A 24,465-nucleotide genomic window follows, 5' to 3' on the forward strand; every position below is an offset into this window, starting at 1 on the left:
ACACCTGAATCACATGATTGGAGGGGATTGGAACACCTGAATCACATGATATGGAGGGGATTGGAACACCTTAATCACATGATTGGGAGGGGATTGGAACACCTGAATCACATGATTGGGGGGGGATTGGAACACCTGAATCACATGACTGGGAGGGGATTGGAACACCTGAATCACATGATTAGGAGGGGATTGGAACACCTGAATCACATGACTGGGAGGGGATTGGAACACCTGAATCACATGATTGGGAGGGGATTGGAACACCTGAATCACATGACTGGGAGGGGATTGGAACACCTGAATCACATGACTGGGAGGGGATTGGAACACCTGAATCACATGGTTTGGAGGGCGGGGCCAATACTTTTGGCAATATAGTGTATAATGGATTTTATGCTGCTGTAGAAAGTATACCGGTAATGATGGTGTTCAGCGACTTGTAGTGTATCTGTGATAGTGGGAGCTGATCCTTGGGGACTGTAGGATGAGAGGGTCCTGAGTCCAGGGGTAACTGAGAAGGGGAAGTGTATTTTTGGGACTATAGGGGAAGTTTGTCTAAAGTCTGGAGGGGCTAAAGGGGAATAATGTCCTGGGGGGACTGTAATGGAAGAGGGTCTTGGAGGACTGTATGAAAAAAGTGTCCTGAATCCTTGGAGGGGACTGGTAGGGGGCAGTAAGCAGGCAATACGAAGAGTTAGAAAACAGTTCCTATCTATATGCAAGCTGCACTGTTCGGGTTGCCCTTCATGCCATCTATTGTTCTGGATGATGTTGATATGTCCCCTCCATTATCTAATCCTCATCATCTCTGTTTTCCAGGGAAGCCTCTACAGATCAAGCCCAGACTGTGACGTCATCCATCCTCTGCAGGTCTGACTTTGGAGCGACTACAACTCAGGGTTCCGCATTCCCCAACCCCCACTGGGCTCCACCCGGAGTGCTTTGTGTGTATTCTCCTCCTGGCCAATGGTGATGACCGCGCACACAAATCCTGACCAGCCGTTTTCCGTGTTGACGATCTTCGTGTTCCCGAGGAACACGCGCACATTTCATAGTCAAACCTTATACAGAGATGTCTATTTAATTTCATACTGGCAAGTCAGCCAGAAAAGTTTATTTCATAGTTTTGGTATACGAGAGTTTATAATTATTTTATATTTTTATATCTCGGCGCTGTGGGCGGAGTCTGCACTCCGAGCGCAGCATTTGTGTTTTCAGTGTTGAGTGGGTAAAACTCGCCCAATTCTCTTAGGACTCGTTCACACCAGCAGCGTTTCCCAACGCAGTCACAAGGCGATTCGTCGATTCGGCCTCCTGTCCTATGGCTTCAGTTCACACTGTTGTGCGTTTGTTTTTGTAGGGTTTTTGCGCAGCGACATGCTGTACCCCTTTGCAGTGCACTGCAGGACATAAGAATCCACATACAGCTGGATAAAAAAGCAAGCCCCGCAGTGTGTTGTAGCAGTGCATTTTGCCGCATGGCAGCGTACATTCACGACGTGCACCATGGGCCCTTGGTGGACAATGCAAGTGTACAATCCAAACGCACACGTTCCTGCGTTAAAAATGGCTGTGTGTATAAGTGGGTGCTGCAACGACCGTCGGCTGGGACCGAACAAAATCCGCAAGGAAAAATGTCACCAGCACACCGAGGATCACCAATATGGGTCCAAACGTTTAAATGAACGATCACATGGTTACAGCAAGGCAACGTTTCGGAGTCTCGCAGGACCCCTTCATCAGGCACATAGCTCACACGATCACATAGTTACAGCAAGGCAACGTTTCGGAGTCTCGCAGGACCCCTTCATCAGGCACATAGCTCACACGATCACATAGTTACAGCAAGGCAACATTTCGGAGTCTCGCAGGACCCCTTCATCAGGCACATAGCTCACACGATCACATAGTTACAGCACATGCCTGATGAAGGGGTCCTGCGAGACTCCGAAACGTTGCCTTGCTCTAACCATGTGATCGTTCATTAAAACCTTTGGACCCATATTGGTGATCCTCGGTGTGCTGGTGACATTTTTCCTTCCTTGGTGAGCCCTTGGTAGCCCCCTTGCCGCCATTTTTCTTAGTGCAGAAAGGCCATCTCCCTACACTATGTTCACCATACTGGGGAATGGCATGGAATATGGAAGGCATTGGCCTGTATAGGGATAGAAACCCCCTATATACAACGCTCTGTGAGCCGTAGAACCCTCTGCATTCTGTTCCCCATGTGGCCGATGCAGAGCCACCTTTACCCCACTCTGTTGATCTTCGCCACAACCCAGAGCACCATTAAAGTCTGTGTATAGCCCAAACTTTGTATTTATGGATAGAATAGGGAAGGGTTCAAACCCCCATCGGTTTATTTTTTTGCATCCCCTTAGGATGTTTTCTGTTCATTTACTGGCCGAAAGACACAACAGGAAGTTAGAGGTAATCTCCCCATAGAATACCCTCTTAGAAAGTTGTCACTGGAACATGTGTATCCATTGTAACAATAGTCAACAGGACAATCGAGGGGGGGGGGGGGGTGACTATATCTCAGAGGGACTCCTAAAATGTCATAAGGATTCTAATCCGTTCCCATTCTTTCCAAAAGCCAAAATACTGCTTTGGCTGTACTCACATTTTATAATTAAAGCCTGACTCCATGTTTTATTTCCCTTTAAATAGTTTGTTTAGGCCAAGTTGACCCAACTGAACTATTTACTGCGCTAGGAGAACGCTAGAGGTATTGAGGGGTTCAGAACGTGCTTAGAACATGAGGTCTACCAGGGTATCATCCCAAAATTCAAGCAGAGGTTTGTGGGATTTTAAATATACCCCCGGAGCCATGTTGTACAACAAAAACCATTATATTTGAATAAAACTGATTTTATATTTCAATTTAAAATCTATACAAAGTATCAAACTGTACAAAAAATAAAACCACCACACTTCTTCCAATGCATAGCTGTATGTCCTTGTTTAGTGGCCTACGCGTTTCACGGTTTCAACTTCTTCAAGACCAACAAAGAATGTTGACAGTTGGAATGTTTGGAAAATTATACAATCAAAAAAAATGAAATAATGACATCACTATGGAAATTCCCCCATAAATGGTATCTAGATTTTAAATATACAAAATAAATTTAAAATCTAGATACCATGTATGGGGGAATTTCCATAGTGATGTCATTATTTAATTGTTTTGTTGAATATAGTTAGGGTATATTTCTCCTTTTTTTTTTTTTTTTCTTTCATTCTAGGTTTGATTTTATATTTGACTGTATTCCAAACATTCCAACTGTCAATATTCCTTGTTGGTCTTGAAGAAGCTGTTGAAACCGTGAAACGCGTAGGCCACTGAGCAAGGACGTACAGCTATGCATTGGAAGAAGTGTGGTGGTTTTATTTTTTGTACAGTTTGATACCTTGTCTAGATTTTAAATTGATATATAAAATCTATTTTTTTCAATTTAAAATCTAGGCAAAGTATCAAACTACAAAAAATAAAACCACCACAACTTCTTCCAATGCATAGCTGTGTGTCCTTGTTCAGTGGCCTACGCGTTTCGCTCTTTCAACTGCTTCTTCAAGACCAACAAAGAATATTGACAGTTGGAATGTTTGGAAAATTATACAGTCAAATATAAAATCAAACCTAGAATAAAAAAAAAAGAAAAAAAAGAAACATAATTATATTGAACAAAAAAATGAAATAATGACATCATCACTATGGAAATTCCCCCATAAATGGTATCTAGATTTTAAATATACAAAATAAATTTTATTCAAATATATTTAAAATCTAGATACCATGTATGGGGGACTTTCCATAGCGATGATGTCATTATTTAATTTTTTGTTGAATATAGTTATGTTTCTCCTTTTTTTTTTCTTTCATTCTAGGATTGATTTTGTATTTGACTGTATAATTTTCCAAACATTCCAACTGTCAATATAACTTGTTGGTCTTGAAGAAGCGGTTGAAAGAGCGAAACGCGTAGGCCACTGAGCAAGGACACACAGCTATGCATTGGAAGAAGTGTGGTGGTTTTATTTTTTGTACAGTTTGATACTTTGTCTAGATTTTAAATTGATATATAAAATCAATTTGATTCAAATATACCATTTTTAAAATCTAAGCAAAGTATCAAACTGTACAAAAAATAAAACCACCACAACTTCTTCCAATGCATAGCTGTATGTCCTTGCTCAGTGGCCTACGCGTTTCACTCTTTCAACAGCTTCTTCAAGACCAACAAGGAATATTGACAGTTGGAATGTTTGGAAAATTATACAGTCAAATATAAAAATCAATCCTAGAATGAAAGAAAAAAAAAAAAAGAGAAATAACTATATTCAACAAAAAAATTAAATAATGACATCATCGCTATGGAAAGTCCCCCATACATGGTATCTAGATTTTAAATATATTTGAATAAAATTTATTTTGTATATGAAATGGGTATTGTTGTACAATATGGCTACCAGTTGTATATTTAAAGTCACACATACCCATACACTCCCTTTGCTATGCTATGTGCGCTTGCTGGGCACCCTATGTTAACTGTAGGTAGCCCCAGCTGCAGCGCTGTGTTCTTCCCACTCCTGGAACAAAACAGAGTTGGGCTGGGTGCTGCTCAGGCATTCGCGCTTCCTCTGATTGGCTGACAGACAGGCAAATGATGTTGTGATCTCTGCCTCATCCAATCAGAGGAAGCTTTGTATTCATTTATAGAATACAACGCCTCCTGTGAATGGCTGAAGCAGAGAGACAGGCAGATGATGTTGTGATCTCTGCCTCATCCAATCAGAGGAAGCTTTGTATTCATTTATAGAATACAACTCCTCCTGTGAATGGCTGAAGCAGAGAGACAGTCAAATTATGATGTGATCTCTTCCTCATCCAATCAAACAAAGCTTTATATTAATTTATAGGATACAATGCTTCCTGTGCATGACTGAGGCAGAGAGACAGGCAAATGATGTGATCTCTGCCTCATCCAATCAGATGAAGCTTTGTATTCATTTATAGAATACAACGCCTCCTGTGAATGGCTGAGCAGTGCTCAGTTTAACTTTTTAATTCTGGGAGTGGGGACAGGAAATTCCTGAATGAATGCAAAGCTTTCTCTGATTGGCTGACGTGGGGATCATGATGTCATCTGCTTGACTCTCTGCCTCAGCCAATCAGAGGAAGCAAGAATGAGGCAGCACTCAGCCCAACTGTATTTTGGGAAGTTCCAGTCTCGCTGCCGGAACGCAGAGCTGTACACTATGCTGTTGGGGATGCATACAGTCCATACAGCGCCAAGCAAGCGTATCTGTTACTGCGGTAAATAGTTTGGTCCAGCTCGGCCCAAATGAACCTTTTTATAGGGAAGTTAATGTAGAGTTAGGCATTATGCACTGGGCAGATAATGGAAGTGCCCTTCCTGTAGTATTGCACCCACTCAGAGTTTCAATGGTGCTGGCCTCATGGCCTCATGACAGGAATGTCCAGTAGACCGGGCCACAAAGAACATGCAGGGTAGATGGAACTGCTAGTCATGTGACGCAGGGTAAGCATGGGGGGTCCACACAGCCTGCCCTGTGTCCTGATGGTTATATCTGAGGTCAGGATCAAGAGTATGGCAGATGAGTGTCATTTTGTCCACCTTGTTACCCAGGTAGAGGCTGGAGGAGACCAGTTATGACCTCAGAGGTGTGTGGGGTTTGCTGCCCGTCCTGCAAGCCATGCCACTGCCTTCCAGAACAGATCATTGGCCTTAGAAAGTTGGGGGTTTCTTTTTGGTTGTTGTGCTGGCCTTGCAGCTTTGAAACTTGGGTCACTGACCTTGAACAAGTTTTCAGGAACATCGGGACTCCTTCTTGGCACTAGAGGGTCTACGTTGACAGCCAGATGTCTAGAGTTTTCACGAGAGGTTCACATTGCAGTCTCCTGGTTCTCCTTTTAAAGTTTAGCTTCCACCTGTAGCCTCTATTAATAGATCACATGGTACAAAGTGGGGATAGGAGATAGAAGAGCTTTTACAAGACAGCTGCCCCTTTCATTGCTTATTAGAATTTTCCTCTGTATTGCCTGTAAGTCCTGAAACCTGATCCTTATTTACTCTGAGGTGGAGCACCAGGCATGTCCAACCCCCGCAGTACACACTCTGAGGTGGAGCTCCAGGCATGTCCGACCCCCGCAGTACACACTCTGAGGTGCTCAGGCATGTCCAACCCCCGCAGTACACACTCTGAGGTGGAGCTCCAGGCATGTCCAACCCCCGCAGTACACACTCTGAGGTGGAGCTCCATGCATGTCCGACCCCCGCAGTACACAATCTGAGGTGCTCAGGCATGTCCAACCCCCGCAGTACACACTCTGAGGTGCTCAGGCATGTCCGACCCCCGCAGTACACACTCTGAGGTGGAGCTCCAGGCATGTCCGACCCCCACAGTACACACTCTGAGGTGGAGCTCCAGGCATGTCTGACCCCCACAGTACACACTCTGAGGTGGAGCTCCAGGCATGTCCAACCCCCACAGTACACACTCTGAGGTGGAGCTCCAGGCATGTCCAACCCCCACAGTACACACTCTGAGGTGGAGCTCAGGCATGTCCAACCCCCACAGTACACACTCTGAGGTGGGACTCCTGGCATGTCCGACCCCCTGCAGTACACACTCTGAGGTGCTCAGGCATGTCCGACCCCCGCAGTACACACTCTGGTGCTTAAGCATGTTGAACCCCACAATACATACTCTGTGGTGCTCAAGAATGTCGAACTGCCACATTACACACATCTCTGAGGTGCTCAGGCATGTCCAACCCCCGCGGTACACACAACTCTGAGGTGCTCAGGCATGTCCAACCCCCGCGGTACACACAACTCTGAGGTGCCTGCATTGCATTGTAAATTGGGGTTCTTCTGTGTTCCAGCTTGGCGCAAAGTTGAAGTGTATTTCAGTCATCTCCGCAGTACCTGCACAATTCTCCATTTATTCATTTTTTTATGCTGCAAGTACAGTGAGCCCATTGATCTGCCAGACGTCCAGAGAGCTCATAACGTCCTGTAGTGAGTCAATGTGGCCTCTGCTGCACTACAATTCCCAGACTCTACTACAGTCAGGTGTCCCCACTTGCACACCCCCATCTGGGTTTTCCAATCCAGTCGTCCCATAGACCACCATGCACTCCACAGTACCTCTGTCCTACATCCCTCCCCCCATAAGACTTTCCTGTACCTTTTCCTTCCTTTATAAAAGGCTTGCCTGTTCTTCTCTCTCGGCTCTACCTCCTCGGGCATCCCTGGTGACCCCATCATTGGAGTAACATCTATCATTTAACATGCCTAATTGGACCCCAACGCCAGAATTCACCTCCTTGCTGCAATTTCCTGCATTCCCCCCGTGGACTGTCTGAGACAAGACACCCCCTTTGATTTGCGTTTTGGCTATTTTGTATCCCTTACATTCACCGTATTCTGACATTTTATTTTTTTTTTTTTTTTTTTTACCTGTGTGGGAGTTTTTGTGATGTAGTGACACTTCTAACTCACGCTGCATTTACTTCTTTTGCTTCCTCAATGCAAATTTATTATGTAAGGAAAGATCCAGGCTGCAGAGTTGTACCACGGTGGACTACAGAACATCCCCGTTATGGGAGTGAAGGAGAGGGGGTGTTGTGAAGTCCAGCAGGAGAGAACTGGGGCAAGGCTTGGCAGCATTGATTGGGGCTTCAGTGCAGCGGGGGCACAGGAAGCCAGGAGGACACTGGTTTTCTGGCAAATGAAAGTCGAACTACAGGCAAACCTTTTTTTCATTTTTTTTCATTTTGGATAGAGTAAGAGGGGGTTATAACCCCAGTCAGAATTTTTTTTTTTTGCAATCTGTGTCCCATTGCACAGAATTCCTTTAACTTCTTGCCCCATAGGAAATTAAGGGAATTCCTTTGGGGACCCCCCCCCCCTCCTGGAAGCCAGGAGAACACTGGATTTCTGGCAAAATAAAGTCGAACTATAGGCAAACTTTTTTTTTTTTTTTCTTCATTTTGGATAGAGTAAGAGAGGGTTATAATTATTTTTTTTTTGTTTTGCAATCTGTGTCCCATTGCACAGAATTCCTTTAACTTCCTGTCCCATAGGAAATTAAGGGAATTCCTTTGGAGACCCCCCTCCTGGAAGCCAGGAGAATACTGGATTTCTGGCAAATGAAAGTCGAACTATAGCCAAACGTTGTTGTTATTATTTCTTTATTTTGGATAGAGTAAGAGAGGGTTATAACCCCAGTCAGATTTTTTTTTATTTTGTTTTGCAATCTGTGTCCCATTGCACAGAATTCCTTTAACTTCCTGTCCCATAGGAAATTAACGGAATCCCTTTGGGACACCCCCCCCCCCTCCTGGCCAGGAGAACACTGGATTTCTGGCAAATAAAAGTCAAACTATAGGCAAACCTTTTTTTTAAATTATTTATTTATTTATTTTGGATACAGTAAGAAAGGGTTATAACCCCAGTCAGATTTTTTTTTTTTTTTGCAATCTGTGTCCCATTTCCTGTCCCATAGGAAATTAATTGAATTCCTTTGGGACCCCCCTTCCCCCCGGGGACACCCTAAAATTTGTCATTTTCTCTTATTTTTCAGTTTCAATGATAACGATAAACAGAACAAATAGTGAGGGGGAATCTCCCCAGCAGGGACACCGCCAGCAATGCAAACTGGCAGGGGGTCTAATCCCTCTCTCAGCAAAAAAAAAAACAAAACAATTTGCCTTTAGTTATACTTTTAAGTCAGTTTTCTGTACTGGCAGCATTTTAAAGAGACAACACATGATATGTGCAGAGATTTTTATTGCAACAATATTCAATTTTTTTTTTTTTAATGATTTGCCCAGACAAGCACCAGGAGGGAGATTTACTAAAACTGAATGGTGCAAAATTGCACGCTCCTGTGAAATAATGAAAAGCTACAAGACCCCAAATTTTCCACATAGGGGTTGATTTACTAAAACCGCATGGTGCAAAATCTGGTGCAGCTCTGCGCAGGAGCCAATCAGCTTCCAGGTTGTATTGTCAGAACTTAATTGAACAAATTGAATTTAAAAGCTGATTGGCTACTACTATGCACAGATGACCAGCTCTGCACAGCAACCAATCCGCTTCCAGGTTTTATTGTCAAAACCTAATTGAACAAGCTGAAGGTAGAAGCTGATTGGCTACTATTATGCACAGCTGACCAGCTATGCACAGGAACCAATCGGCTTCCAGGTTTTATCGTCAAAGCTTAATTGAACAAATTGAATTTAGAAGCTGATTGGCTACTACTATGCACAGCTGACCAGCTCTGCGCAGCAACCAATCCGCTTCCGGGTTGTATTGTCAAAGCTTAATTGAACAAGCTGAAGGTAGAAGCTGATTGGCTGCTAATATGCACAGCTGACCAGCTCTGCACAGGATCCAATCGGCTTCCAGGTTTAATTGTCACAGCTTAACTGAACAAGCTGAAGGTAGAAGCTGATTGGCTGCCATGCACAGCTGCGCCAAATTCCAACTATTCCAGTTTTAGTAACCTCCCCCACCTTGAGTGTTCTTGTTTCAGGACCTCAGGGGTGGACCCAGTAAATCTCCTACCCCCTTCATGGCTAAGAACTGCTTTAGTTAAGGTTTTTAAATTCTACCTCTGACTTGGAGGGGGTCTATGTCATCCATCACTACCAGGTCATGGCTCCCTCGGCTAAAAGGGGACACAGCCCCCCCCCCCGGGTGTGCTAACAGTCAGTATAGGACATCTGACTGCTCAGGACATTGGAACACTGCCCAACCTTCCAGGAAAAAACTGCCATTGTTTTTATATGACTTGCTTTTATTTAGAATACTGTCTGTGTTTTTAGTACTCTTTGATCCCGGGCCTTAAATAAAGTGCAGATATCTTTTGTTGTGTCTTGTGTCCTCTTTATTACACAGCGGAGGAACCCCAGCCGGAGGAGACCTTCTCTTAGATGACACGGACGGCAAACATTCCAGTAATGTTCCGGCTCTCTTTGGCGTTGGTTATGTTTTAGATCAGGTAAAATCTCTTCAGTCCCCCCACTAACTCTGTCACTCCAAGGTGGTCCCACTGCTCCTCAATAGAAGAAAGTATTTCAGAAACAGTGGTTGAACCTTACTGGTACCTCTAATGTCTGACCGCTGTTTATGAATTTGTCATGTAAATATACATATGGTGTCTATCCAGCCTATATTTATGATCCTAAATGCAGCTGAAGGGCTCCCACTTAGGTGACCCAAGACCAGTGAGGTGGAAGCCGCTAGATGGGTGCAGGCTGGGAGTGACACCGTCTAGACTCAGGACACGCCGTGAAGATGAAAAGGTATTCCCACAGCCGTGCCTATCCAGCTGTGTGATTTATTTATTTATTTATTTCAGGTACTTACAGTCAGGTCCATAAATATTGGGACATGGACACAATTCTAACATTTTTGGCTCTATACACCACCACAATGGATTTGAAATGAAACGAACAAGATGTGCTTTAACTGCAGACTGTCAGCTTTAATTTGAGGGTATTTACATCCAAATCAGGTGAACGGTGTAGGAATTACAACAGTTTGCATATGTGCCTCCCACTTGTTTAGGGACCAAAAGTAATGGGACAGAATAATCCTGAATCAAACTTTTTTTTAATACTTGGTTGCAAATCCTTTGCAGTCAATGACAGCCTGAAGTGTGGAACGCATAGACATCACCAGACGCTGGGTGTCATCCCTGGTGATGCTCTGCCAGGCCTCTACTGCAACTGTCTTCAGTTCCTGCTTGTTCTTGGGGCATTTTCCCTTCAGTTTTGTCTTCAGCAAGTGAAATGCTCAATCGGATTCAGGTCAGGTGATGGACTTGGCCATTGCAGAACATTCCACTTCTTTGGTTGCTTTTGCAGTCTGCTTTGGGTCATTGTCCATCTGCACTGTGAAGCGTCCAATGAGTTGTGAAGCATTTGGCTGAATATGAGCCGATAATATTCCCGAAACACTTCACAATTCATCCGGCTGCTTCTGTCAGCAGTCACATCATCAATAAATACAAGAGAAGCAGTTCCATTGGCAGCCATACATGCCCACGCCATGACACTACCACCACCATGATCACTGATGAGGTGGTATGCGACGGATCATGAGCAGTTCCTTCTCCATACTCTTCTCTTCCCATCACTCTGGTACAAGTTGATGTTGGTCTCATCTGTCCATAGGATGTTGTTCCAGAACTGTGAAGGCTTTTTTACATGTCGTTTGGCAAACTCTAATCTGGCCTTCCTGTGTTTGAGGCTCATCAATGGTTTCCATCTTGTGGTGAACCCTCTGTATTCACTCTGGTGAAGTCTTCTCTTGATTGGTGACTTTGACACACATACACCTACCTCCTGGAGAGTGTTCTTGATCTGGCCAACTTTTGTGAAGGGTGTTTTCTTCACCAGGGAAAGAATTCTTCGGTCATCCACCACAGTTGTTTTCCGTGGTCTTCCGGGTCTTTTGGTGTTGCTGAGCTCACCGGTGCGTTCCTTCTTTTTAAGAATGTTCCAAACAGTTGTTTTGGCCACGCCTAATGTTTTTGCTATCTCTCTGATGGGTTTGTTTTGTTTTTTCAGCCTAATGATGGCTTCACTGATGGTGACAGATCTTTGGATCTCATCTTGAGAGTTGACAGCAACAGATTCCAAATGCAAATAGCACACTTGAAATGAACTCTGGACCTTTTATCTGCTCATTGTAATTGGGATAATGAGGGAATAACACATACCTGGCCATGGAACAGCTGAGTAGCCAACTGTCCCATTACTTTTGGTCCCTTAACAAGTGGGAGGCACATATGCAAACTGTTGTAATTCCTACACCGTTCACCTGATTTGGATGTAAATACCCTCAAATTAAAGCTGACAGTCTGCAGGTAAAGCACATCTTGTTCGTTTCATTTCAAATCCATTGTGGTGGAGTATAGAGCCAAAAATGTTAGAATTGTGTCCATGTCCCAATATTTATGGACCTGACTGTATATAGCACCGTCAATTTACGCAGCGCTTTACATATATATTGTACATTCACATCAGTCCCCGCCCCCGAGGAGCGTACAATCTAAGGTCCCTAACTCGCATTCATACATACACATACTAAGGACAATTTAGACGGGAGCCAATTCACCTACCAGCATGTCTTTGGAGTGTCGGAGGAAACCGGAGTACCCAGAGGAAAATCACGCAGACACAGGGAGAACATGCAAACTCCAGGCAGGTGGTGCCGTGGTTGGGATTCGAACCAACAACCCGAGTACTGCCAGGAGGAAGTGCTAACCATTTAGCCACTGTGCTGCCCATTGAAGTAAAAGCAGCCTCAGCTCACTCCTTAAGATACAACGCTTCCGACACGTCTCTGCCCGCCCCTGGGCCAAACACATTGGGGACAAGGCTTCTGAGCTGGGGCTGCTTTCACTGGCTGGATAGGTGTGCGGCTATGGGAATACCTTTCTATCTCAATATTTATGATGTAAGAAATGTAAAATTTAAATTTGTTGGAAAAAAAACAAAATTTTAGCAGCAGTCTCAACAGGAGCACAGACCTTGGAATTCAGTGCAGAGCTCTCTTCCCTGGAGTCCTTAACCACTTCCCGTCCGGCCCATGTACAGTGGGGATCGAAAGTTTGGGCACCCCAGCTAAAAATTTGTATTAATGTGCATAAAGAAGCCAAGGAAAGATGGAAAAATCTCCAAAAGGCATCAAATTACAGATTAGATATTCTTATAATATGTCAACAAAAGTTAGATTTTATTTCCATCATTTACACTTTCAAAATAACAGAAAACATAAAAATGGCGTCTGCAAAAGTTTGGGCCCCCTGCAGAATTTATAGCATGCTCTGCCCCGTTTGCCAAGCTGAGACCTGCCAGTGTCATGGATTGTTCTCAATCATCGTCTGGGAAGACCAGGTGATGTCAATCTCAAAGGTTTTAAATGCCCAGACTCATCTGACCTTGCCCCAACAATCAGCACCATGGGTTCTTCTAAGCAGTTGTCTAGAAAACTGAAACTGAAAATAGTTGACGCTCACAAAGCTGGAGAAGGCTATAAGAAGATAGCAAAGCGTTTTCAGATGTCAATATCCTCTGTTCGGAATGTAATTAAGAAATGGCAGTCATCAGGAACAGTGGAAGTTAAAGCAACATCTGGAAGACCAAGAAAAATATCAGACAGAACAGCTCGCAGGATTGTGAGAAAAACAATTCAAAACCCACGTTTGACGGCACGATCCCTCCAGAAAGATCTGGCAGACACTGGAGTTGTGGTCACTATTCCACTATAAAGAGATACTTGTACAAATATGGTCTTCATGGAAGAGTCATCAGAAGAAAACCTCTTCTACGTCCTCACCACAAAAATCATCGTTTGAACTTTGCAAATGAACATATAGACAAGACTGATGCATTTTGGAAACAAGTTCTGTGGACCGATGAGGTTAAAATTGAACTTTTTGGCCGGAATGAGCAAAGGTACGTTTGGAGAAGAAGGGGCACAGAATTTAATGAAAAGAACCTCTGTCCAACTGTTAAGCATGGGGTTGGATCAATCATGCTTTGGGGTTGTGTTGCAGCCAGTGGCACAGGGAACATCTCACGAGTAGAAGGAAAAATGGATTCAATAAAATTTCAGCAAATTTTGGATGGTAACTTGATGCCATCTGTGAAAAAGCTGAAGTTAAAGAGAGGATGGCTTCTACAAATGGATAATGATCCTAAACACACCTCGAAATCCACGGGGGATTACATCAAGAGGCGTAAACTGAAGGTTTTGCCATGGCCTTCACAATCTCCTGACCTCAACATCATTGAAAATCTATGGATAGACCTTAAAAGAGCCGTGCGTGACAGACAGCCCAGAAATCTCAAAGAACTGGAAGACTTTTGTAAGGAAGAATGGGCAAAGATACCTCAAACAAGAATTGAAAGACTCTTGGCTGGCTACAAAAAGCGTTTACAAGCTGTGATACTTGCCAAAGGGGGCAGTACAAAATATTAACTCTGCAGGGGGCCCAAACTTTTGCAGACGCCATTTTTTTGTTTTCTATTATTTTGAAAGTGTAAATGATGGAAATAAAATCTAACTTTTGTTGACATATTATAAGAATGTCTAATCTGTAATTTGATGCCTTTTGGAGATTTTTCCATCTTTCCTTGGCTTCTTTATGCACATTAATACAAATTTTTAGCTGGGGTGCCCAAACTTTCCATCCCCACTGTATATAAACGGCCAGGCGGGAGCAGTGCAGAGGCTTGTTGCGATTCATAAATGGTGCCCACCATTTTGGCCTGTGCGCGCTCCCTGGGAGCCGGTGCCCACTGTGTCTGTGTGAGGTCCCAATCAGTGATCACATAAACAGTAGTAAATAAGATGTCACTTCTGACATCATTGCTTACTATTAGTGAAATCTGTGAATGATCACAGAGGTCACATGGTACAGGGCTATTCACAACAGTCTTGTACCATGTGATAAGCTGTGACCAATCACAGCTCACACAGTATTTCTCAATGACTGCAAGAATGCAGCCAGAGAGAAGAAGAAATGATTGCTATCACAGCCTTTATGGGTGTAAAAGCAATCAGTGTAGAATAAAAAAAATCTTCATCACCCCCCACAAGTAGTACAGTGTCACCATGGTGACAGTATGTTAAAAAAAAACAAATAATAAAAGAAAAATGTAAAAACATTTTTTTTAAAGTTATAATTTATAATTATAATTTGGTTTATTTTTTTTTACTAAAAAGATAACTGAATAAATTTTGGCCAAGATTTATGAAGAAAGATTATTTGCAAACTTTTATAAGAAAAACAATTTTTTTCAAAATTTTTGGACATTTTTATTTATATAGCAAAAAATATATAAATCCCAGCGGTGAATAAATACCACCAAAATAAAGTTTTATCTGTCTCAAAAAAATGCTAAAAAATTCATATGGGTACAGTGTCGCATGACCGCGCAATTGTCATTCAAAGTGTGATAGCGCTGAAAGCTGAAAATTGACCTGGACAGGAAGGGGGTGAAAGCGTCCGGACTGGAAGGGGGGAAAGTGTCCGGACTGGAAGGGGGGAAAGTGTCCGGACTGGAAGGGGGGTGAAAGTGTCTGGACTGGAAGGGGGGTGAAAGTGTCCGGACTGGAAGGGGGGGAAAGTGTCCGGACTGGAAGGGGGGTGAAAGTGTCCGGACTGGAAGGGGGGTGAAAGTGTCCGGACTGGAAGGGGGGTGAAAGTGTCCGGACTGGAAGGGGGACGGGAAGCGTCCGGACAGGAAGGGGGGGGGGGAAGCGTCCGAACTGGAAGGGGGTGAAAGCGTCCGGACTGGAAGGGGGGGAAAGCGTCCAGCCTGGAAGGGGGGGAAAGTGTCCGGACTGGAAGGGGGGGAAGTGTCAGGACTGGAAGTGGTTAAGAGAAGGGAACAGGCAGTTGACAGAGCAGCAGTTGTCAGATGTGATGGGACCCCCCTCCGATTGCTCACAGGAACCCAATCGCCTGCTTTTAATCCCAAGAACCAACCACACATTGATGATGTCGGTGTTTTCATAATACTTGTTCCCAATGTGCACCCTGGAAGCCCCACCTTGGACCTCATCCCCCACGCATTTCAGCCCACCTCAGAGACTAAGCCTGGCTCTTGGGTAAGCAACCTTGGAACTCCAGCTGTTGGGAAATTACAGTCCCATATGGCATTGCAAGACTCTGACAGCAACGGGGCGTGACTCCCAGAGGAAATGGCATGATGGGATTTGTAGTTTAAGCACAGTTGGTGTGCTGAGGTTGCCTAGCCACGCTTTAGACCAGGGGTAGGCAACCTGCGGCTCTCCAGCTGTTGCAGGACTACAAGTTCCATCATGCCTCTGCAAGTCATAGCTGTAACTGTCAATCTTTCAATGTCTGATGGGAAATGTAGTTCCACAACCGCTAGAGAGCCGCAGGTTGCCTACCCCTTCTCTAGGGTGTCAGTTGGGGGGGACAGCTCCCAGGAGGGGCTTCTAGCGTGCACATCCAGAACAATAAAAGTTTTATGAAAATGCTGAAATCCTCAGTGGGCAGTTGTTTCTTGTGATTTGGCCTTCTATACGGAGCATGAACTAGCTGACCTGCCTGCACCTGCTCTCCTTGCACTCAACAATTGCCAATATCTGGTGTTTAGTTGGTGGTCCTCAAAGGTCCAACTGGTCAGACCAAAAAGGCAGATTGGAAACCCATTAAAAGACCCAAGGTATCCACCGAAAAAAAAGAGAGGGGAGAGCCCTTGCAGTGTAGTGTGTCTAAATGTATCGATTTCCTCAAGAGAAAAGAAAGGACTTGCATCTAGTCTGGTTGTGACCCAGAAGGGTAGAAGCCCATAACCTTCCATGAACGCAGGTGGACAAACGGCCCCGTCTCCACATGGGGAGGAATCAGTCACTTTTGATGCTGTAGGGGTTCCCAATACTAGATCTTCTATGGCAGCCTTTCTCAACCTTCTTACCCTACAGGAACCCTTGAAATATATTTCTGCTCCCAGGGAACCCCATTGGGGATAATGCCATTTAGATTGGTGTTGGCCATTGGGAAGAATATCCTCCTTACAGTGGTGCTCGGAATGTCAGCCTTGCAGTCATGCCGTGTTGGAAATGGCGTTGGACCTGGAACTGTTCAAGCACCATCAGATGGGTGGCGAGTTAGTCAAAGTTCATGTAACCCCTAGTAACCTCTGCAGGAACCCTAACTGAGAATGGCTGCTTTATGGGTTCTCAGGTGGGGAATGTACCAGTATGATGAGACGAGGTAAAAAAGTCAGTAAAATGAATGACAGAGGCGTCAGATGTGGTGTGTCTTAAGGAGAGGTCAGAGTCATCAAGTTAGACAAACAGCAGATAGCTTTATTTCTACGAAATACACAAACACTTGAGTGGAAGAAAAAAACAAGAAATGTCACTGGTTTCAACATGAAGAATAGTGCCCCATCATTGGTGTCAGTGGGAGGAATAGCTTCCCATCATTGGTGTCAGTGGGAGGAATAGCGCCCCATCATTGGTTTCAACATGAAGAATAGTGCCCCATCATTGGTGTCAGTGGGAGGAATAGTGCCCCATCATTGGTGTCAGTGGGAGGAATAGTGCCCCATCATTGGTGTCAGTGGGAGGAATAGCGCCCCATCATTGGTGTCAGTGGGAGGAATAGCGCCCCGTCATTGGTGTCAGTGGGAGGAATAGCGCCCCGTCATTGGTGTCAGTGGGTGGAATAGCGCCCCGTCATTGGTGTCAATGGAAGGAATAGCGCCCCGTTATTGGTGTCAGTGGGAGGAATGGCGCCCCGTCATTGGTGTCAGTGGGAGGAATGGCGCCCCGTCATTGGTGTCAGTGAGAGGAATAGTGCCCCGTCATTGGTGTCAGTGGAAGGAATAGTGCTCCATCATTGGTGTCAGTTGGAGAAATAGTGCCCCATCATTGGTGTCAGTGAGAGCAATAGTGCCCCGTCATTGGTGTCAGTGGAAGGAATAGTGTCCTATCATTGGTGTCAGTGGGAGGAATAGTGTCCCATCATTGGTATCAGTGGGAGGAATAGTGCTCCATCATTGGTGTCAGTTGGAGAAATAGTGCCCCATCATTGGTGTCAGTGGAAGGAATAGTGCTCCATGATTGGTGTCATTGGAAGGAATAGTGCCCCATCATTGGTGTCGGTGGGAGGAATAGTGCCCCATCATTGGTGTCGGTGGGAGGAATAGTGCCCCATCATTGGTGTCGGTGGGAGGAATAGTGCTCCATCATTGGTGTCAGTGGGAGGAATAGCGCCTCATTGGTGTCAGTGGGAGGAATAGTGCCCCATCATTGGTGTCAGTGGGAGGAATAGTGCCCCATCATTGGTGTCAGTGGGAGGAATAGTGCTCCATCATTGGTGTCAGTGGAAAAATAGTCCCCATCATTGGTGTCAGTGGGAGGAATAGTGCTCCATCATTGGTGTCAGTGGAAACATAGTGCCCCATCATTGGTGTCAGTGGGAGGAATAGTGCTCCATCATTGGTGTCAGTGGGATGAACAGTGTCCGAAGACCCGGATAAAGTCAAGCAAAGGGGCACATCTGGCCCGCTGGCTGGAGTTTGGAGACCACTGGTCTAACGTGACTCTGACCCATCCTTAGACACCCCACTCCGGCATCTCTGGAATTCATCTCACTGATGGGCTTTTGTACCTCCTCTCGTCTCACCAGAACCTGTCAATGTCTCTCAGTTTCGCTCACCTTCACTCTCCAGCAATAGGCATGAGCCCAGGGGTGCCGTATGGACACTTGTGACTACTATGACCTTGTTGTGTCTTGTTCATGCAGCACAGCCTGGACCTCTCACCATGGCTCTTCCTTCTCTCATCTACTCTTGGTCATGTTATCGCACCACTTGAGGCGTCTTCCCGGAGCGTCTTCTTCTCCGCCTTTAGCCGGATCCACATAGCGATCAGCCTGTGTCTGTCTCCTCTCGTCTCTCCATCATAGGGGCCGATGGTTGCACCTGTCCGCAGTCAGCTGTGCCTCATCTCGGCTGTCTCTTCTCCAGCTGTCTCTGTAGACCTGAAGATCTCTGTGCTATTCTTCTCTCCCACTTCTGAAAATTCCTCTGTACTAAATGTAAACCAGCAGCTATGTCTGGCATTTGCCGTTCTTGCTGTAGAACCACGCTCTTCCACTGGAGGTGTGTGGCCCTTCCAAGTCTTTGGCCCTGCATCAGGAACTCTTCTATATGATTTCTTATTAATATCACAGGCGGCGAGTGTTTACTTCCAACAGGCATTTCGTGAAAACCTGGCATGTTGTAGAAGGGTGGTCGGCGTGCTTCTCTTCCCAACAGCTGCTGTGGACAATCTCATCCGTGGCATCTTCTGACCACAATCACGTTCCTAATACATTCAGTTTGATGTCAAGTTCCCAGCCGTAAGCTGAATGTGTAAAGCGCCAACTTTTCACCGCAGAAGATTATGAAGAACAACCGCTGAGGCTATCGAGTGCTTGTATGTTTTTGGTACCATGGGGCCTTCTTTTCGGGGCTCATTCAGATCATTCCAATCCGTTACAGTGTGATAGGCGTGCATGCTATAACCGTCAGTGTGTTAAAGTGTTACTAAACCCAGGACCCGGCATTCACTATATCTGGGCCTCCCAGACCCGGCGTTCACTATATCTGGGCCTCCCAGACCCGGCATTCACTATATCTAATCCTCCCAGACCCCGCATTCACTATATCTGGTCCTCCCAGACCCGGCGTTCACTATATCTGGTCCTCCCAGACCCGGCGTTCACTATATCTGGTCCTCCCAGACCCGGCGTTCACTATATCCGGTCCTCCCAGACCCGGAATTCACTATATCTGGTCCTCCCAGACCCGGCATTCACTATATCCGGTCCTCCCAGACCCGGCATTCACTATATCCGGTCCTCCCAGACCCGGCATTCACTATATCCGGTCCTCCCAGACCCGGCATTCACTATATCCGGTCCTCCAAGACCCGGCATTCACTATATCCGGTCCTCCCAGACCCGGCATTCACTATATCCGGTCCTCCCAGACCCGGCATTCACTATATCCGGTCCTCCCAGACACGGCATTCACTATATCCGGTCCTCCCAGACACGGCATTCACTATATCCGGGCCTCCCGGACCCGGCATTCACTATATCCGATCCTCCCGGACCCGGCATTCACTATATCCGGTCCTCCCGGACCCGGCATTCACTATATCCGGGCCTCCCAGACCCGGCATTCACTATATCCGGGCCTCCCGGACCCGGCATTCACTATATCTGGTCCTCCCAGACCCGGCATTCACTATATCTGGTCCTCCCAGACCCGGCATTCACTATATCCGATCCTCCCAGACCCCGCATTCACTATATCCGCTCTCCCCGGACCCTGCATCCACTATATCCGGTCCTCCCAGACCCCGCATTCACTATATCCGCTCTCCCCGGACCCCGCATTCACTATATCCGCTCTCCCTGGACCCCGCATTCACTATATCCACTCTCCCCGGACCCCGCATTCACTATATCTGGTCCTCCCAGACCCGGTATTCACTATATCTGGTTTTCCCAGACCCAGCATTCACTATATCCAGTCCTCCCAGACCCGGCATTCCCTATATCTGGTCCTCCCCAGACCCTGCATTCACTATATCTGGTCCTCCCAGACCCGGCATTCACTATATCCGGTCCTCCCAGACCCGGCATTCACTATATCCGCTCTCTTCGAACCCCGCATTCACTATATCTGGTTCTCCCAGACCTGACAGTCACTATATTCGCTCTCCCCGGACCCGGCATTCATTATATCTGGTCTTCCCAGACCCGGCATTTACTATATCTGGGAGCCATTGGCCAAGTCCTGTGGAGAGAGATTAGGGTGAGCACGCACCAGTGCCCTCTTAGCAAGCGACTTGCTGTGGGGGCACTGTTCAGTGGGGAGGAGCCAGAAGCGCCCGGGGGGGGGACTCGAGAAGAGAATTGGGGCTGCACTGTGCACAACCAGTACACAGAGCAGGTAAATGCTAGAATTATTGCTCTCGCTCTGACACTCACAGCAATACCTCAGATGTGCGGTGCGATCGCCGTTTACGCCAGGGGTGTATTTACCACAAGGAAAACAGGGCATTTGCCTAGGGCGGCATTTTTCAGGGGGGGCAGCACTGCCCCTTGGAAGAAGAGACACATGTGGCATGGGGACCTGGTGGGTTCCGAGAGAGGCTGCGGGTTTCATGACGGTGTATGCACAGCCCGACTCTCTTTCCTGGGGATGTCCGGAGCTGTGAAGGTGAGTGACCTTCTCTCTTTCGCCATGGGGGATGGTGGCTGGTGTATGGGGGGCAGTGGTAATGGAAGGCTCGGGTGGAGGGCAGGGGTGTTCTTGGTCAATGTCAGGCTCTTTCTGCGGGGGGAATGTAAACCTCTTTTGTGACCGCAATAGGCAGTGACAGGTACTCTTTACGGACAGTTCTGGGATCATATTTAAACCCGGGACCTCTCCTCTGCCCTAAAAGTATCTGTTCAAACCGAGGTCGGTGTGATCAGACGCTTTCCCATTTCAAAAATGGCGCTATTTTCATCCATGGAAACCGGTAGTGACAATAGTACTTCCGGTTTCCTGTATCATAGAGGTCATCCTGGAGAGGCACCAGCGGGGGGGGGGTTGGTCATCAGTGACCTCTCCCACTGCCTGTAAAAGCCATCCAGTGGCTAACCAGCTGCTCAGATGGCTTTTATAAAAGACAGCCGAAAAAAATGATACCGGTATACCACTTGGAACCCGTAACATATACAGTTGTGTTGAAAATACTAGCAGTCAGACATCGCTAACCGGATCAATCTCTGTTTTTGGTGGAAATGATATTTCTACATGGCAAATAATTTCCTAGCAGGTGTAGTAGAGTCATAGAAATCCAACAGACCCGACAGTCATGACATGCATGCTGCTGATTCTGTGTCATTGAATCCCTCATTGAAAGGGGCGTGTTCAAAATAATAGCCGTGTGGAGTTCTATTAGTGAGGTCATTCATTCTTTGATAAACAGGTGGCAATTATTGCCCTTATTTAAGGAAGGAAGGCAGCAAATGTTGGACATGCTGGTTACAGGGCATTTCTCTCTGAAATTCTGAGGAAAATGGGTCGTTCCAGACATTGTTCAGAAGAACAGCGTACCTTGATTAAAAAGTTGATTGGAGGGGAAAACATATAAAGAAGTGCAGAAAATGATCGGCTGCTCAGCTAAATGATGGCAAATGCTTTAAAATGGCAACCAAAACCTGAAAGACGAGGAAGAAAGCGAAAAACTACCATTGGAATGGATAGAAGAATAGCCAAAATGGGGCGGACTCAGCCAACAATCAGCTCCAGGAAGATGAAAGAAGGTGTGACGTTCCCTGTGAGGACTGTTACAATTAGAAGACGCCGATGTGAAGCCAAGCTATCTGCAAGAAGTCCCCGCAAAGTCCCACTGTTGGGAAAAAGACGTGTGCTGAAGAGGTTACAATCTGCCAAAGAGCACATTGACCGGCCTAAAGAGAAATGACGCAACATTTTGTGGACTGATGGAAGTAAGATTGTTCTTTTTGGGTCTAGTGGGCGGAGACAGTTTGTCAGACGACCCCCAAACACTGAATTCAAGCCACAGTACACTGTGAAGACCGTGAAGCATGGTGGTGCAAGCATCATGATATGGGGATGTTCCTCATACTACGGTGTTGGGCCTATTTATCGCATACCAGGGATCATGGATCAGTTTGAATCCATCAGAATACTTGAAGAGGTCATGCTGCCTTATGCTGAAGAGGAAATGCCCTTGAAATGGGTGTTCCAACAAGACAACCACCCCAAACACACCAGTAAACGTGCAACATCTTGGTTCCAGACCAACAAGATGGACGTTATGGAGTGGCCAGCCCAATCCCCGGATCTTCATCCAATAGAAAACTTGTGGGGTGACATCAAAAATGCCGTTTCTGAGGCAAAACCAAGAAATAGAGAAGAACTGTGGAATGTGGTCCAATCATCCTGGGCTGGAATACCTGATCACAGGGGCCAGAAGTTGGGGGACTCCATGCAACACAGATGTACAGCAGTTCTCAGAAACAGTGCGACTACAACCAAATATTCATGAAGTCATTCAAAGGAAAGCAAAATCTTCAAACATTTCTCAGTTTATATAGTGAATGTTGGAGTTTGTAAAGAAGAATACAAACACTGCGATTTTTTTGAACCGTCTAATATTCACTTTTCTTCCATTTTTTTAGAGGAACAACACAAATTTGATGTATTTTTCTTCATGTTGTGATTTGGAATAGAATGTGTCGTGTTCCCAATGCATTTGTGTGGATGGAAATAAAAGCTATTAGAAGGATTTTCAGCTTTATTCACTTTTTTCAACACACTGCTATTATTTTGAACACAACTGTATGTATGTTAGTGGGTCTTCCAGTGGTTATAGTTGTTGTTGGGTACATTACATTAATACAGGATTTTCTCGAGAGTCTTTAAAGCAGAGTTCCACCTAAAAAAAAAAATAATAGTCAGCAGCTACAAAAACTGTAGCTGCTGACTTTTAAAATACAGCCACTTACCTGTCCCTCGGTCCCGCAGTGTCCTCTCCACCGCTGGTTTCACCGGCCGTCTTCTCTCCCTGGTGCCGGCATCTATAGTGTTAGCACCCGGCTGTGACAGCTGGCGGCTTCACAGGTGCCCACTGAGCATGTGCGAGAAGAGCTGCGCTCTGTGAATGACCCAGTAGTCTTCTGGGACCTGTCACATGTCCCAGAAGACTACGGGGAGGGAGGACAACTTCCACTTCAGTGGGAGTGGGTACCTGTCAAATTCAGGCCAATCCTTAATGGGGATCGGGGGGACAAAGGCTTAAAGGAGAACTTCCCCCGTTTGGGTGGAGCTCCGCTTTAACCTCTTGCCACGCTTTTCACAGCACATTTAATGCAAGCGGGGAGCAGCTCCAGGCCCAAATCCCTACATGTACTTCGCTGCCTTCTTCCAGGTTTTCTGCTCCCCCCTGCTAACCCCTGCTGTGATTGGACACAGCATGAGTTTGTATGCTGGTTTCAGCCAGTGTTTTTGGTTGAAACCTGCTGATTGGCTGTGTCCAATCACAGCACAGAGTCCTGTGTTTACAAACACACAGAATAGTGATCTGGCTGTTTTTTCTCCCTGAAAGGCAGGGGGAAAAACTGCCAGATCTGTTAGTAAAAGCAACACACATTACACATTGTTAGGCTCACAGTTAACCCTTTGATTTCCCCTTGATGTTAACCCCTTCCCAGCCAGCATCATTAGTACAGTATACAGTAGTATATCTGATCACTGTATTGGTGTCACTAGTGACGTCGGTGTCAGTTAATGTACCTCCCAGGTGATAGAACCTTCTGGAGTCTAGGTGGTTTGATCAAATCAGTATTATTTTGGTCTGTTGTCACGGGGCCCTTACACAGCGTGGGGCCCCTAGTCCAATGCCTATTTGGTTGTCCAGCACTGGTGCCCCAACTAGTCAAATATCTTCCTTGCCGTTCCAGTGATCTTCATTGTGTATCCCAACCAGGACATTTTCCTTGGCCATATTTATTCCTCTAAAACTCTACTCATGGCAGACTCCAGTTGAGTGTGACTTTCTCATATGAAGCTACATTGGTTAATGCATAAAGGAATGATCAGCTTCCATTGATACCCTTTGGTGACCACCGTCTACCCATCCTATGGATTACATGACAGAACCGTTCTGAACGAACAAGTTTCATTTTCATACTTTTCCTTTTATCTGTATTTGCATCACATACATTATATTGCCAAAAGTATTGGGCCTCCTGCCTTTCCACACACATGACCTTTAATGGCCCCCTAGTCTTAGTCCATAGGGTTCAATATTGAGTTGGCCCCGCCCTTTCCACACACATGACCTTTAATGGCCCCCCAGT

The 24,465-nt window shown here is 45.8% G+C and overlaps 2 long non-coding RNA genes across 2 annotated transcripts in view; both read left to right on the top strand.

The window, feature by feature from the left end:
* LOC149436156 (uncharacterized) overlaps window positions 1-1,654 on the top strand; it is a 54,405-nt gene extending 52,751 nt beyond the window's left edge. Inside the window, exon 3 of the long non-coding RNA XR_016308327.1 lies at window positions 823-1,654. This is a non-coding gene — a long non-coding RNA (uncharacterized LOC149436156). The remainder of the gene's footprint in view (window positions 1-822) is intronic.
* A 2,467-nt stretch (window positions 1,655-4,121) lies between these two features.
* On the top strand, window positions 4,122-9,904 carry LOC149436157 (uncharacterized). Its single transcript, XR_016308328.1, has 2 exons — window positions 4,122-6,784; window positions 6,828-9,904. It is a non-coding gene; the product is annotated as an uncharacterized LOC149436157 (long non-coding RNA).
* The last annotated feature ends 14,561 nt before the right edge of the window (window positions 9,905-24,465 follow it).

The sequence above is a fragment of the Staurois parvus genome, unplaced genomic scaffold (genome assembly GCF_062004578.1).
Source record: "Staurois parvus isolate SC_StPar_1 unplaced genomic scaffold, SC_StPar_1.0 ptg001414l, whole genome shotgun sequence".
In the NCBI taxonomy this organism is placed as follows: domain Eukaryota; kingdom Metazoa; phylum Chordata; class Amphibia; order Anura; family Ranidae; genus Staurois; species Staurois parvus.